The sequence below is a fragment of the Siphateles boraxobius genome, unplaced genomic scaffold (genome assembly GCF_051911475.1).
Source record: "Siphateles boraxobius isolate OS27281-9 unplaced genomic scaffold, OSU_SipBor_1 103, whole genome shotgun sequence".
Lineage (NCBI taxonomy): Eukaryota > Metazoa > Chordata > Actinopteri > Cypriniformes > Leuciscidae > Siphateles > Siphateles boraxobius.
The window spans coordinates 228,948-242,980 of record NW_027508704.1 but is presented as its reverse complement, the minus strand read 5'-3'; the positions used below and the strand labels follow the sequence as shown (position 1 = coordinate 242,980).

The 14,033-nt window shown below is 41.6% G+C and overlaps 1 long non-coding RNA gene across 1 annotated transcript; it reads left to right on the top strand.

Moving 5' to 3' along the window:
• Positions 1 to 554: 554 nt before the first annotated feature.
• LOC143753486 (uncharacterized) lies at positions 555 to 9,978 on the top strand. The gene is made up of 3 exons (XR_013207750.1): positions 555 to 639; positions 8,198 to 8,805; positions 8,993 to 9,978. It is a non-coding gene; the product is annotated as an uncharacterized LOC143753486 (long non-coding RNA).
• The last annotated feature ends 4,055 nt before the right edge of the window (positions 9,979 to 14,033 follow it).

The following is a 14,033-nucleotide window of genomic DNA, read 5'->3' as shown; positions in this document are numbered from 1 at the left end:
TTTTCACCACGAATTTCGCTTTTAAATATGATCATTTTAAAACTAAGATGAAATAATGCAGGGTGACTGTCAACAGCAGCAAATACGACCGATTAACGACCTCGTAGCTCACAGCATGGCTGACTATAAAGATTTATCGGTTACCGGTTTAACATCTGGAAACCAGCTCACTCAAAATAAAAAATTAAAATGAAATTAAATAAATTAAAATAAGACATTTCCCTCCTGAGTTATTGTGGTTTCAGTCTCCATACAGCATATAAAGAATACACTTCAGTCGTTGATGATGATAACCCTTCGGCTCTCTCTGAACCGGCACTGAGACTCGAGCACTGTGACACAACACTTCATTATCATTCCCGTCTCAGGAGAACCACTGAGCCACAAAGGAAGGAAACGTCATCTGAGCCAGTGAAGCGTGAGCTCTCCTGTTGCCACAACATGCATTAATCCTAGTGGTCAGCGATGGACACTGCACTTAAGCTGGCAGCGTCTCGCACGGGTTCATCGAGTCCGACACGACCAGTGCTCCTCAACCAGTCTTATTTATGACGCATACGATCATATCTCAAGCACTTCAAATGTAAAGCCAGGTCTTGATTTCATCATTTCTGCAGGACAGACATCAGCCATGTTGAGGTAAGATTATTACCCTTACACTAAAAATATCATCAAGTCATCCATCCGAAGCATCAGCATTCAAACAAACAAAAATACAGTTCTCAATATTAGATTTGGCTGGAGGAATCAGCCAGAACGAGTGCACGTTCACACTTCATGGCCACTGAACACAAACTCTGAAAGACACTTATGGAAATATGCATGATAAATAGGAAACGTGAAATGATTATGCAAATGCCATTAGTAAACTAATGTGGTACAAGTGAAAGATTGAGAACATCTGCGACCTGGAGCCGGAAGCAAACCAGATGAAGCAGAGAATCACTGTCATATTCCCGTATCAGAAGAGCCACTTACAGTAAAAGGACTTCATCGAGCTTTGAAGCGCTGCATCTGCTCGTCCATCTCTGAGCATTCTTTATCATATGCAAACAGACTGAGGATGTTGTTTATAGTGCATTCTGTTATCAAAATATTTACAGGCCAGCAGAGTTGTGCATTTGACTATAAGCAGATGTTTCATCTACTCAGCGCTCACCTTCGCCGATCTAGCGCTCTGTGATGTCATCACCAACAAGACACAAGCACTGCTAAATCTTCTCGCATAAGAGAGTTATTGGGGATGTTTTAAAGACCGTGAGTTAAAGAGACTTGGACTGAAAAAATAAACTCACTTTTTACTATGCTAATCTTTCCACAATATTTAAAAATAAAGAAAAATAAATATTTTTTAATACAGGTCTCAAACTCAACCTGGGATGTTCATACGACGCTGATGATAACTGCTTTACCAGCTCATATGGTATGTTCTGTTCATTTACCGTGTCCAACACATTTACCGTATCCAACACATTTACCGTAATTAACACATTTACCGTAATTAACACATTTACCGTAATGAACACATTTACCGTCTCCAACACATTTACCGTAATTAACACATTTACCGTAATTAACACATTTATCGTAATTAACACATTTACCGTAATTAACACATTTACCGTAATTAACACATTTACCGTATCCAACACATTTACCGTAATTAACACATTTACCGTAATTAACACATTTACCGTGTCCAACACATTTACCGTAATTAACACATTTACCGTAATTAACACATTTACCGTGTCCAACACATGTACCGTAATTAAGACATTTACCGTATCCAACACATTTACCGTAATTAACACATTTACCGTAATTAACACATTTACCGTAATTAACACATTTACCGTATCCAACACATTTACCGTAATTAACACATTTACCGTGTCCAACACATTTACCGTAATTAACACACTTACCGTGTCCAACACATTTACCGTATCCAACACATTTACCGTAATTAACACATTTACCGTGTCCAACACATTTACCGTATCCAACACATTTACCGTAATTAACACATTTACCGTGTCCAACACATTTACCGTAATTAACACATTTACCGTAATTAACACATTTACCGTGTCCAACACATGTACCGTAATTAACACATTACCGTATCCAACACATTTACCGTAATTAACAAATTTACCGTAATTAACACATTTACCGTAATTAACACATTTACCGTATCCAACACATTTACCGTAATTAACACATTTACCGTGTACAACACATTTACCGTAATTAACACACTTACCGTGTCCAACACATTAACCGTATCCAACACATTTACCGTAATTAACACATTTACCGTGTCCAACACATTTACCGTATCCAACACATTTACCGTAATTAACACATTTACCGTGTCCAACACATTTACCCAATCCAACACATTTACCGTAATTAACACATTTACCGTGTTCAACACATTTACCGCGTCCAACACATTTACCGTGTCCAACACATTTAACGTGTCCAACACATTTACCGTATCCAACACATTTACCGTAATTAACACATTTACCGTAATTAACACATTTACAGTGTCCAACACATTTACCGTAATTAATAGGTCTACCATATCTGACACATTAACCGTGCCTTACTTATTTACCGTGCCTGACACATTTACCATGTCTGACACATTTACCGTAATTAACACATTTACCGTGCCTGACACATTTGACGTAATTAACACATTTAATGTGCCTGACACATTTACCGTAATTAACACATTTACCGTGCCTGACACATTTACCGTAATTAACACATTTACCGTACCTGACACATTTACCATAATTAACACATTTACAGTGTCCAACACATTTACCGTAATTAACAGGTCTACCATATCTGACACATTAACCGTGCCTTACTTGTTTACCGTGCCTTACACATTTACCGTAATCAACACATTTACCGTGCCTGACACATTTACCATGTCTGACACATTTACTATGCCTTACTTGTTTACCGTGCCTTACACATTTACCGTAATTAACACATTTACCATGCCTGACACATTTACCATGTCTGACACATTTACCGTGCCTTAATTGTTTACCGTGCCTTACACATTTACCGTAATTAACACATTTACCGTGCCTCGCACATTTACCGTAATTAACACATTTACCGTGCCTGACACATTTACCGTAATTAACACATTTACCGTGTCTGACACATTAACCGTAATTAACACATTTACCGTGCCTGACACATTTACTGTAATTAACACATTTACCGTGTCTGACACATTTATCGTAATTAACACATTTACCGTGCCTGACACATTTACTGTAATTAACACATTTACGGTGTCTGACACATTTATCGTGTCTGACACATTTATCGTAATTAACACATTTACCGTGTCTGACACATTTACCGTGTCTGACACATTTATCGTGTCTGACACATTTACTGTAACACATTTACCGTGTCTGACACATTTACTGTAACACATTTACCGTGTCTGACACATTTACCGTGTCTGACACATTTATGGTGTCTGACACATTTATCGTAATTAACACATTTACCGTGCCTGTCACATTTACTGTAATTAACACATTTACAGTGTCTGACACATTTACCGTAATTAACACATTTACCGTGTCTGACACATTTACCCTGCCTGACACATTTACCGTAGTTAACACATTTACCGTGTCCAACACATTTACCGTGCCTTACACATTTACCGTGTCTGACACATTTACCGTAATTAACACATTTACCATATCTGACACATTTACCGTGCCTGACACATTTACCTTAATTAACACATTTACCGTGTCCAACACATTTACAGTGCCTTACACATTTACCGTAATTAACACATTTACCGTGTCTGACACATTTACCGTAATTAACACATTTACCGTGCCTTACACATTTACCGTAATTAACACATTTACCGTGTCTGACAGATTTACCGTAATTAACACATTTACCGTGCCTTACACATTTACCGCGTCTTACACATTTACCGTAATTAACACATTTACCAGGTCTTACACATTTACCGTAATTAACACATTTACCATGCCTGACACATTTACCATGTCTGACACATTAACCGTGCCTTACTTATTTACCGTGTCTGACACATTAACCATGTCTTACACATGTACCGTAATTAACACATTTCCCATATCTGACACATTTACCGTAATTAACACATTTACCATGTCTGACACATTTACCATAATTAACACATTTACCATATCTGACACATTAACCGTGCCTTACTTATTTACCGTGTCCGACACATTAACCGTGTCCGACACATTTACCGTGCCTGACACAGCTGTCTCCTGCTAAACTGGTTTATCATCATGTACTGGTAGAACTATGACTCTTTTATGCTTTTCATTAGCATAAATAGCAGTGGATTTCTGCAGTTAGGGTTAGGTAAGTTTCCCAGTTTGACTTCAAATGGTGTGCTTTTGCACTTTTTTCCTGGAATGCAGCACTACTCCATGATTTATCCTCAGAAAACAGTAAAGTGAAATACATTCAACTCAATACATCAAACGCATGATGAGGGGTGTGTGGATGCAAAGAGACACACTTTACTCACTCAATTGTGAAATACTCTCAAGTATTTTTCTTCAAGGTGAAATCATTTCAAATGAGCACAATCCTCTTTAATCCCTGTGATAAAACCGGCTATGAACCAGACTTTTAGGTCAGATCTACACAGTAACGACTCCATCAGAAGCAGAATAAACATCACACATATTCCCTTGATGCACAAAATATCCCCACCTCTATTGAAGCAGTTTGTAATTATTGGGAAGAACAGTTTGGAATAATTAACATTTATTCCTGTGATCAAAGCTGAATTTTCAGCATCATTACTCCAGTCTTCAGTGTCACATGATCCTTCAGAAATCTGTATTATATGATGATTTGATGCTCAAGAAACATTTATGATTATTATCAGTGTTGAAAACATATGAGCTGCTTCATATTTTTGATCCGTTATTCTAAACTTTTGGCCGGTAGTTTATATATGGTTATTGATTTCTAGTCATGAATACAGTAAAGTCATACAATGAAATGTGATTAAGTAAGTCATACCTGAGAAGCTTTGAGGGAGAACAGCATCGGTCTCAGAAGAACAGGACGATCTTTTGAAGTCAGATCCTTCTTGTCATTGTGTCGATGTGAATGTTGTGATTGCTCTGAAGAACAGGAGTGTTGGCCGTTTCACCTGAGCTTCCTCATCACGTGTGAGGTTTCGGAGAACACATCAGATGTGCGCATCTACGGAGATAATGAACATACATTAAAGGTGCAGTGTGTGATTTTTAGCGACATCTAGCGGTTCGGCTGCGAGTTGCACTGAAGGCTCAGCCCACTGCTCACCCCTCCCTTTCAAAGAAGCTACGGTGCCTGAAACTGGACAAACATATCGTCAGCATATCGAGACAGCAGAGAATAGCCAGAGTAAGCCAAGAGTGTGTAACATTGTCACTGTTTCTGTACCACAGTCCATTATAAACCACATCATGGATAAAGTTTACAAAGCCATAGTCAGGTGAGGATCAAGGGTCTTAATATATAATATAATAATAGTAATCAGCTGATTGTCTCACAAACGTAACCAGCACATTTCTCCCCACATAGCAAACCCATAATACAGCGAGGGAGAAGAACCACATGAAACCACTGCAACTATATATTGTTTCTAACAGGAAAGCAGAAGTTTAGCTGGCTAAATATGAGCTGTTACTGTGGCTGAGCTGGTTAAAGCGTTAAGCCTTGTTTATACTGGACGCGTCCGCATGAGCCCAAAGGTGCGCGCGGCAGAAATGGCATGATTGTAACAGCGCGCGCGCCTCCGCATCCCCTAGACACCATTTACTGCACACAATAGGCTTTTTTTCTCTGATTTTGAAAACTCTTCGCGATCGACTTAAAATGCTTCCTAGATCGACGGGTTGGTGATTCCTGTAACGTTACTGTTTTACGGTCAATGACAAGAGTACTAATCAGCTGTCTCACGAACGTAACCAGCACATTTATCCCCACATAGCAAAGCCATAACACAGCGAGGGAGAAGAATTAAGTTACATGAAACAATCCAACTACATATTTTACACCACTGACAAGGGAAAAGTCACTACTCACGGTGTTTATGGCTAGCTTCTAGCTTTCTGCGGCTTCTCTTTAAACGGAGTGACGAAACGCGCTCTGTAGCGCTGTGTGTTCGCTGTCGGCTACGGTAGAAACATGGCGTCACAATATGTCGTAAGGTAATAAAAACATTACGGTTTATTAAGTAAGTTCTTTATACACCACTGAACACATAGTTATGGATGTCATATTGCATTTCTGTTAATAGATACTCAAATTTTTTACACATTGCACCTTTAAAGATCTCATTATACGGTTCAGTGACACATATGTACTGGCAAAGGCCTGCTTTACGGACAGATTGGCACAACAGAAGAACATACTGTACATAATCAGTTTTGATACGGACCGTATGACTGTAAAACCTAATTGACGGAGCCTCACACGATACAGATTAAATGTGGATCCACTACCAGATGTGTTCTCGCGACCGCACAAACTGAGCTCTTGTAGATCACTGTGTGTTTGGATGAAGAACAGCACCAGCCCAAAGCCCACGGGCAAACAGGACCCTTCCAAATGTGATTTCGGAAAAATGCAGCTAGATTTACCACTGATAGTGCAACGCTTTAAATGAATAAACCGTAGAATGAAACTCACGGTTTGCATCACGCGGCCATATCTGCCCGTTTCTATGAGCGCCTGCATTCACAGGAGATAACGGGGAAATGTCATCGTGGACAGGAGGAAGTGGTCAAGAACATTGCAAACGTCATGCTCTTGGGAAAAGAAGACGTCTTGCATGCATTATTTGATAGGGTGGCACATCTACGTCTTATGGACAGACCCATATTTTCATATTGATGTGTATAATCATATTTAAGCATTAGCAATTATATTACTGTGGGTGAAATGTCATTATAAAGAAGTGGTGGAAAAAACGAATAAGCATTAATTTATGGTGAAAATAATTACATTTCAATAAAATAAAATGAAATACATTAATGCATTTAAATAAATATTTTTGATTGAAAATAATTGATCAAATAAATAAGCAATAGGCAAAAGAATTGAAAAATTAAACAAGCATTATTTTCGTGTTAATTTCGTCAGACGAGACGAGACTAAATATGTTCGTCAACGACCTTTTTTTCCATGACTAAGACGAGACGATGACGAGACCGCACCAATGTCCAAAAACGCTGACTAAGACTAAATTAACATGCATTATTGTTGACGAAAAAAGACGAGACTAAAATGTTTTGCATAAAATAAAAACTAAGATAAAATCTCTCTTCATTTTCGTCTACAATCGTCTCTACTTTTCCATCATGAGATAGAATATTCAGCGGTTACGCCTCCGAATAAGTTTGCGCTGTTGCTCGAGTAACGGTGGTCTCATACTCCTGTGGCTGCAACACGAAACTAGATGGAGCAAGAACACATCACCCATAGACTTTAGCGAAGACACGCCGACGACATGCTAGGTAGAAGGAAGAGGCTCGATATTTGGTCCAATCATAAGTACAATGATATTGACAAAAAGTCAGAAAGTGTCATTATAACTGACAGGAAGCACTGCGGACAAAAAAAATATCGGGAAAAAACACCACCAACCTGAAGCGATATCTAAAGGCTAACCACCCACACATTCAGGAAAGTTAACTCAAATGAACATCTCAAAAGCTAATGCTGATTTTAGACATCTACGCTGTAAATTAACCTGTTATCTATGGTGTTGTGGCACATGCATTATGCAGGTTATATATATTTTATGTAACTTATTATGCCACATGCGTGTGGGCCTTCACATCATAATCAAAAATGAATGTAATTAGGCATAAAAGCTAATTTATATGTAAGGAAATCAAGTTTAACAATTACATGTAATATTGCTCCAAATATCATCAATAATGGTGTGTGCACTACCATGTTTAACTTGCATTAAGTTGGTAATTTACTTTGTCGTATAAAATATATCCACCTACAGTTTTGATCTTAGGCTTGTCATTAAGTTATTTATTTCCACTATAACACTTGTGTTCCTGATATTATTGCATTTAATGAGGCCTCATTGTATTTATTCTTACCATAGATTCCAGATGTGGTTAAGCAACCAGTTAGAAAAGAGGAGAGGCCATCTATGTCAGGTGCACTTTTCTCACATCAGGTACAAGCCAGACTCCCAGGAACAACGCATCAAAGAGGCTCTAGCTAAATGTGTAGCCCGGACAGCACACCCTCCACGGACAGTATAAGATGAGGAATCCATCAACATGATGGAAAAAATAGATAAAAGACTGACTGTGACAAAAAAGACAAAATTTGCAAATCCAGTGGACCAAATGTACCTAGCTTGAAAGGTCAAATTCAAAAACAGACCATTGGCATAGACATATGGACTAAAAAGGGGCTCACAGCCTCCTTCCTCGCTGTCAGTGCTTGTTATTTCAATGTTCAGGACAGTAAAGCTGAACACATACTCCTAAACTTAAAGCAAATGGTTCACCCACACACTGCTCATTCTATTGTTACTCGTGTGGAGGAGTGCACAGAAGAACGGGGGATCCCAAAGGAAAAAATTCTCATGATTATAACTGATATTGGAAGCAACATGGTTTCTGCATTTCGCCACGAAGAAGACACCAGTTCTGATGAGAACAATTCCCAGGATAGTGATGAAGAGGAAGAGGTGGACGAAAGGTCAGTCTGTGAATGGTGTTTGTTATTATAGAGAGATTATTCGCTGTCATAGATATTTGATATTAAATCTAAAAAGAATCTGAAATATGTTTAATTAATTAATTAATTTCACGTAGTGATAATAGAGTAATAGTTATTGTAGGATTAATGAAAATTATTTTTTGTTTTGTGTTAAACTTTCCATCAGATATGTAACCTTGGAGAGGACCCCATGTGTGGTCCATTCCCTTCAGCAAACGTCTACTGGACAAGCTCCGGCATCTGGCGAGACGGTTTCGCATATCATCTGTCGCCACAGAACGGTTGCTGGAACAATGTGGACTCATTCTCATCAAAGACTGTCAAACCAGATGGTCCAGTTCTTTTTTGATGTTGTTTCGCTTACTCCAAGTAAAGGACCATGTGACATCGGTGGCGGACACCATGGGCTGGGACTGCCTACTGCCATCCTCAAGGATTTGCTCCTTCCGTGTGCAGAACCCACAAAGTGCTTGAAAGTGAGACGAGTTGTTTCTCCCTGGTTGTGCCTGCACTACTGGACTTGAAGAGCCACTGGGGCTCAGACTTCTCCCTTGCTCATGCCAGGAGCTACAGGGATGTAGCTACACTGGCACAGAAGATGTCTGCAAACATGGATTTACGCTTCAGCTGTTTTCTGGATGTGTCGACAAGCAAGTTTTCTCCTCTTGCTGTTGCTGCTTGTTTTGTTGACGCTAGTGTGTCAGCAGGGACCCTGATTGACAATGATAAATGACGACATACAGAATCTCCTCAGTAAAGCTGAAGAGTACATCACTCGCAGTGTCCCATACCAGGAAGAGGTGACAGATGATGAGGACACTGGGAATGCAGAGGTCTCAGAGGAGCCTAGATTCAGGTTTTCATCAAGGCCAAAGACCTCCATCAGACAAGAGGTCCACAAATTCAAAGAAGCCCCGTCCCACGCAAACCCAGATGAATCGGGCATGGATTTCTGGTCTTCTCAAAGCTCCACCATGTTTCCACTGCTGAAACCTCTGGCATTAGACCTTCTGGCAATGCCAGCTTCCGAAGCCTTTGCAGAGCGGGTCTTTAGTTTAACTGGAGACCTTTCAAGTGGCCGCCGCAACAGAGCGAGAGCTACATTAGAAAGAAGTGCTTCTCTAAAGCTTAACAAAGTCTAGTGTGATAACTGCATACTACTGTTTTGGTTATTTGTTCTGTTTTCACTTTAAAAAGACACGCACATTTTTTCTAACACTCAACGTTGTAATGGATTTTGCTCACTGTTGCAAATCTTGCCTTTGAACTTGATTGTTTAATTGAGTGTTTAACCTAAAGTGGAAGTATCAGCAGCTGTAGTAACAGCAGAAATAATTACTGTTAGCCTTGTTAAATCTCATTTGTTTATTTCACAAGACCAATCTAGAATTTAAATAGGTTGTATTTCAGGCCTACAGTACAGTATTCTTTTCAGTTTTTCTGGGTACACTCTGAATAGAAAAATGAGACAAATGGCAACCAAAAACAGTTTTAAAAACCTTTGTAATTTATCAGTCTGAGTCTGTGGGCGCCAGCTTTTGAATTATGTTGGTTCAAAATAAAATACTCTTTAGAAGTTCATCATTTGTGAATGTGTCTCTTAAATCAGAAAACCAGACACGTTTAACAACAAGTGTATTCTGTCAGGTAATTATGACATGTAACCAGCATTTGAGATGTGTGTGAAACACTATTTGACTGAAATAATCTATTTAAAAAAGACTCAAATATTTTGACTTAAACTTGACTAAGATATATAGAGTTTTCTTTTGACTAAAACGAGACTAAAATGACGAGACTTTAAGTCGACTAAAACTTGACTAACAAAAAAAGATTTGTGAATGACTGAATATGACTAAAACTAACACGGACATTTGGCACAAGACTATAGGTGACTAAATTAACACTACATTATTTATTATGAAATATTCATTACATAAAATTAATTTTAATATATTTTGATTGAAAAGAATAATAATATATATAAAAATGACTGTTAGGCTATATCTTCACAAGTAACCCCTTCAAAACTTCAATTGTTCATGACTTAAGCTAAAGGTTTTTCCCCCGCCAAATATTTGCACTAATGTCAATTAAGTCTCTGGTTATTCGCCTCATAAACAGTTTTGCCTTCACTTCTCAGTCCAAACATATTTCATCACAGTAACGCATTAGAGCGTTCGAGACACAAACCACGTCCTAAAATAACTCCAGCATAACATTTCCTCTTCACTCTTACGGTTTTACTTTCAGCAATATTCATCTCCTCCAGAGTTCTCCGATGAAGAATCAGGGGAACTGGAGACAAAACAATATTGTTACTTCAACGCGCAGGAATGTGTGGCAGAAGCTCAAGACGAGGAACCCTGCAGGATCCCGAGGCCACTGGAGACTCGCAAAACACACACACGAGACTCGCAAATCACACACCCGTCAGTCAACGTTTCAGAGGAAAACTGCCGTTTCACACGCTGGCCATTCCACAGACCCTTTTATATGTTGTTTTAGTAAGCTTGTTGTGTTGGGAAGGCCTCGTCCGCTCCTGCAACTGTAGCAGTAAACACAGTAAACACAGTAAACACAGTAAACACAGTAAACACGATCACAACACAACAGCAGACGCTTCAGCTCAAAGCCAGTGATCAGGGAGCATTACTGAAAACAGCGCTCGCCTCACGTTAATGTAATGTGAACATGCATTGCTTAACAACCAACAACAGCACATATGAATATTAGTCTAGATTAATAAATACAGGGTTCGTACAGACTCTGTCAAATGAAATTTCAGGACTTTCAAGCACTACTTTTTTGGATTTCAAGGACTTCAATCGGCACTTATCAAACAGTATCTTTATTATTTTTATTTATTTTATTTTATTTTTTTACTCAAATTAAATATATATATGGAATCTGATGTTTCACTTCATAGAGGTCAATCCATTGATCAGGCATGGGAAATCCCCTTAACCATTGAAAGGATATTAAAACAGATTTTTTCCCCCATTAATAAATATGATTGACCTGAAGAATGAAAGTTGTATTATATACTTATCATACTTAATATCATGCTCATAGCCATGAGAAATAGCTCTATATCTCAGACGGGCTGCAGTGTTGATTTAGCCTGCTAAAATGCATTGTATGAGCTTCAGTTACTGTACATCCTATTGCTCTATCATATTTTATCTTTCATTGAATGCACAGCACATGTTTAGACTAGAGCAGCTCCAGAAGGGTCAGTGCTGAGGATTGGGTCAGTGCTGAGGATTAGGTCAGTGCTGAGGATTGGGTCAGTGCTGAGGATTGGGTCAGTGCTGAGGATTGGGTCGGTGCTGAGGATTGGGTCGGTGCGGAGGATTGGGTCAGTGCTGAGGATTGGGTCAGTGCGGAGGATTGGGTCGGTGCTGAGGATTGGGTCGGTGCGGAGGATTGGGTCAGTGCTGAGGATTGGGTCAGTGCTGAGGATTAGGTCAGTGCTGAGGATTGGGTCAGTGCTGAGGATTGGGTCAGTGCTGAGGATTGGGTCAGTGCTGAGGATTGGGTCAGTGCTGAGGATTGGGTCAGTGCTGAGGATTGGGTCAGTGCTGAGGATTGGGTCAGTGCGGAGGATTGGGTCAGTGCTGAGGATTAGGTCAGTGCTGAGGATTGGGTCAGTGCGGAGGATTGGGTCAGTGCGGAGGATTGGGTCAGTGCTGAGGATTGGGTCAGTGCGGAGGATTGGGTCAGTGCGGAGGATTGGGTCAGTGCGGAGGATTGGGTCAGTGCTGAGGATTGGGTCAGTGCTGAGGATTGGGTCAGTGCTGAGGATTGGGTCAGTGCTGAGGATTGGGTCAGTGCGGAGGATTGGGTCAGTGCGGAGGATTGGGTCAGTGCGGAGGATTGGGTCAGTGCGGAGGATTGGGTCGGTGCGGAGGATTGGGTCGGTGCGGAGGATTGGGTCAGTGCGGAGGATTGGGTCGGTGCTGAGGATTGGGTCAGTGCTGAGGATTGGGTCAGTGCGGAGGATTGGGTCAGTGCTGAGGATTGGGTCGGTGCTGAGGATTGGGTCAGTGCGGAGGATTGGGTCAGTGCGGAGGATTGGGTCAGTGCGGAGGATTGGGTCAGTGCTGAGGATTGGGTCAGTGCGGAGGATTGGGTCAGTGCGGAGGATTGGGTCAGTGCTGAGGATTGGGTCAGTGCGGAGGATTGGGTCAGTGCTGAGGATTGGGTCAGTGCTGAGGATTGGGTCAGTGCGGAGGATTGGGTCAGTGCGGAGGATTGGGTCAGTGCGGAGGATTGGGTCGGTGCGGAGGATTGGGTCGGTGCGGAGGATTGGGTCAGTGCGGAGGATTGGGTCAGTGCGGAGGATTGGGTCGGTGCTGAGGATTGGGTCAGTGCTGAGGATTGGGTCAGTGCGGAGGATTGGGTCAGTGCGGAGGATTGGGTCAGTGCTGAGGATTGGGTCAGTGCGGAGGATTGGGTCAGTGCTGAGGATTGGGTCAGTGCGGAGGATTGGGTCAGTGCGGAGGATTGGGTCAGTGCTGAGGATTGGGTCAGTGCGGAGGATTGGGTCGGTGCGGAGGATTGGGTCGGTGCTGAGGATTGGGTCGGTGCTGAGGATTGGGTCGGTGCGGAGGATTGGGTCAGTGCGGAGGATTGGGTCGGTGCGGAGGATTGGGTCAGTGCGGAGGATTGGGTCAGTGCTGAGGATTGGGTCAGTGCGGAGGATTGGGTCAGTGCGGAGGATTGGGTCAGTGCTGAGGATTGGGTCAGTGCGGAGGATTGGGTCGGTGCGGAGGATTGGGTCAGTGCGGAGGATTGGGTCGGTGCGGAGGATTGGGTCGGTGCTGAGGATTGGGTCAGTGCTGAGGATTGTGTCAGTGCGGAGGATTGGGTCAGTGCGGAGGATTGGGTCAGTGCTGAGGATTGGGTCGGTGCTGAGGATTGGGTCGGTGTTAGGGATTGGGTCAGTGCGGAGGATTGGGTCAGTGCGGAGGATTGGGTCAGTGCGGAGGATTGGGTCAGTGCTGAGGATTGGGTCGGTGCTGAGGATTGGGTCGGTGTTAGGGATTGGGTCAGTGCGGAGGATTGGGTCAGTGCGGAGGATTGGGTCAGTGCGGAGGATTGGGTCAGTGCGGAGGATTGGGTCAGTGCGGAGGATTGGGTCAGTGCGGAGGATTGGGTCAGTGCGGAGGATTGGGTCAGTGCTGAGGATTGGGTCGGTGCTG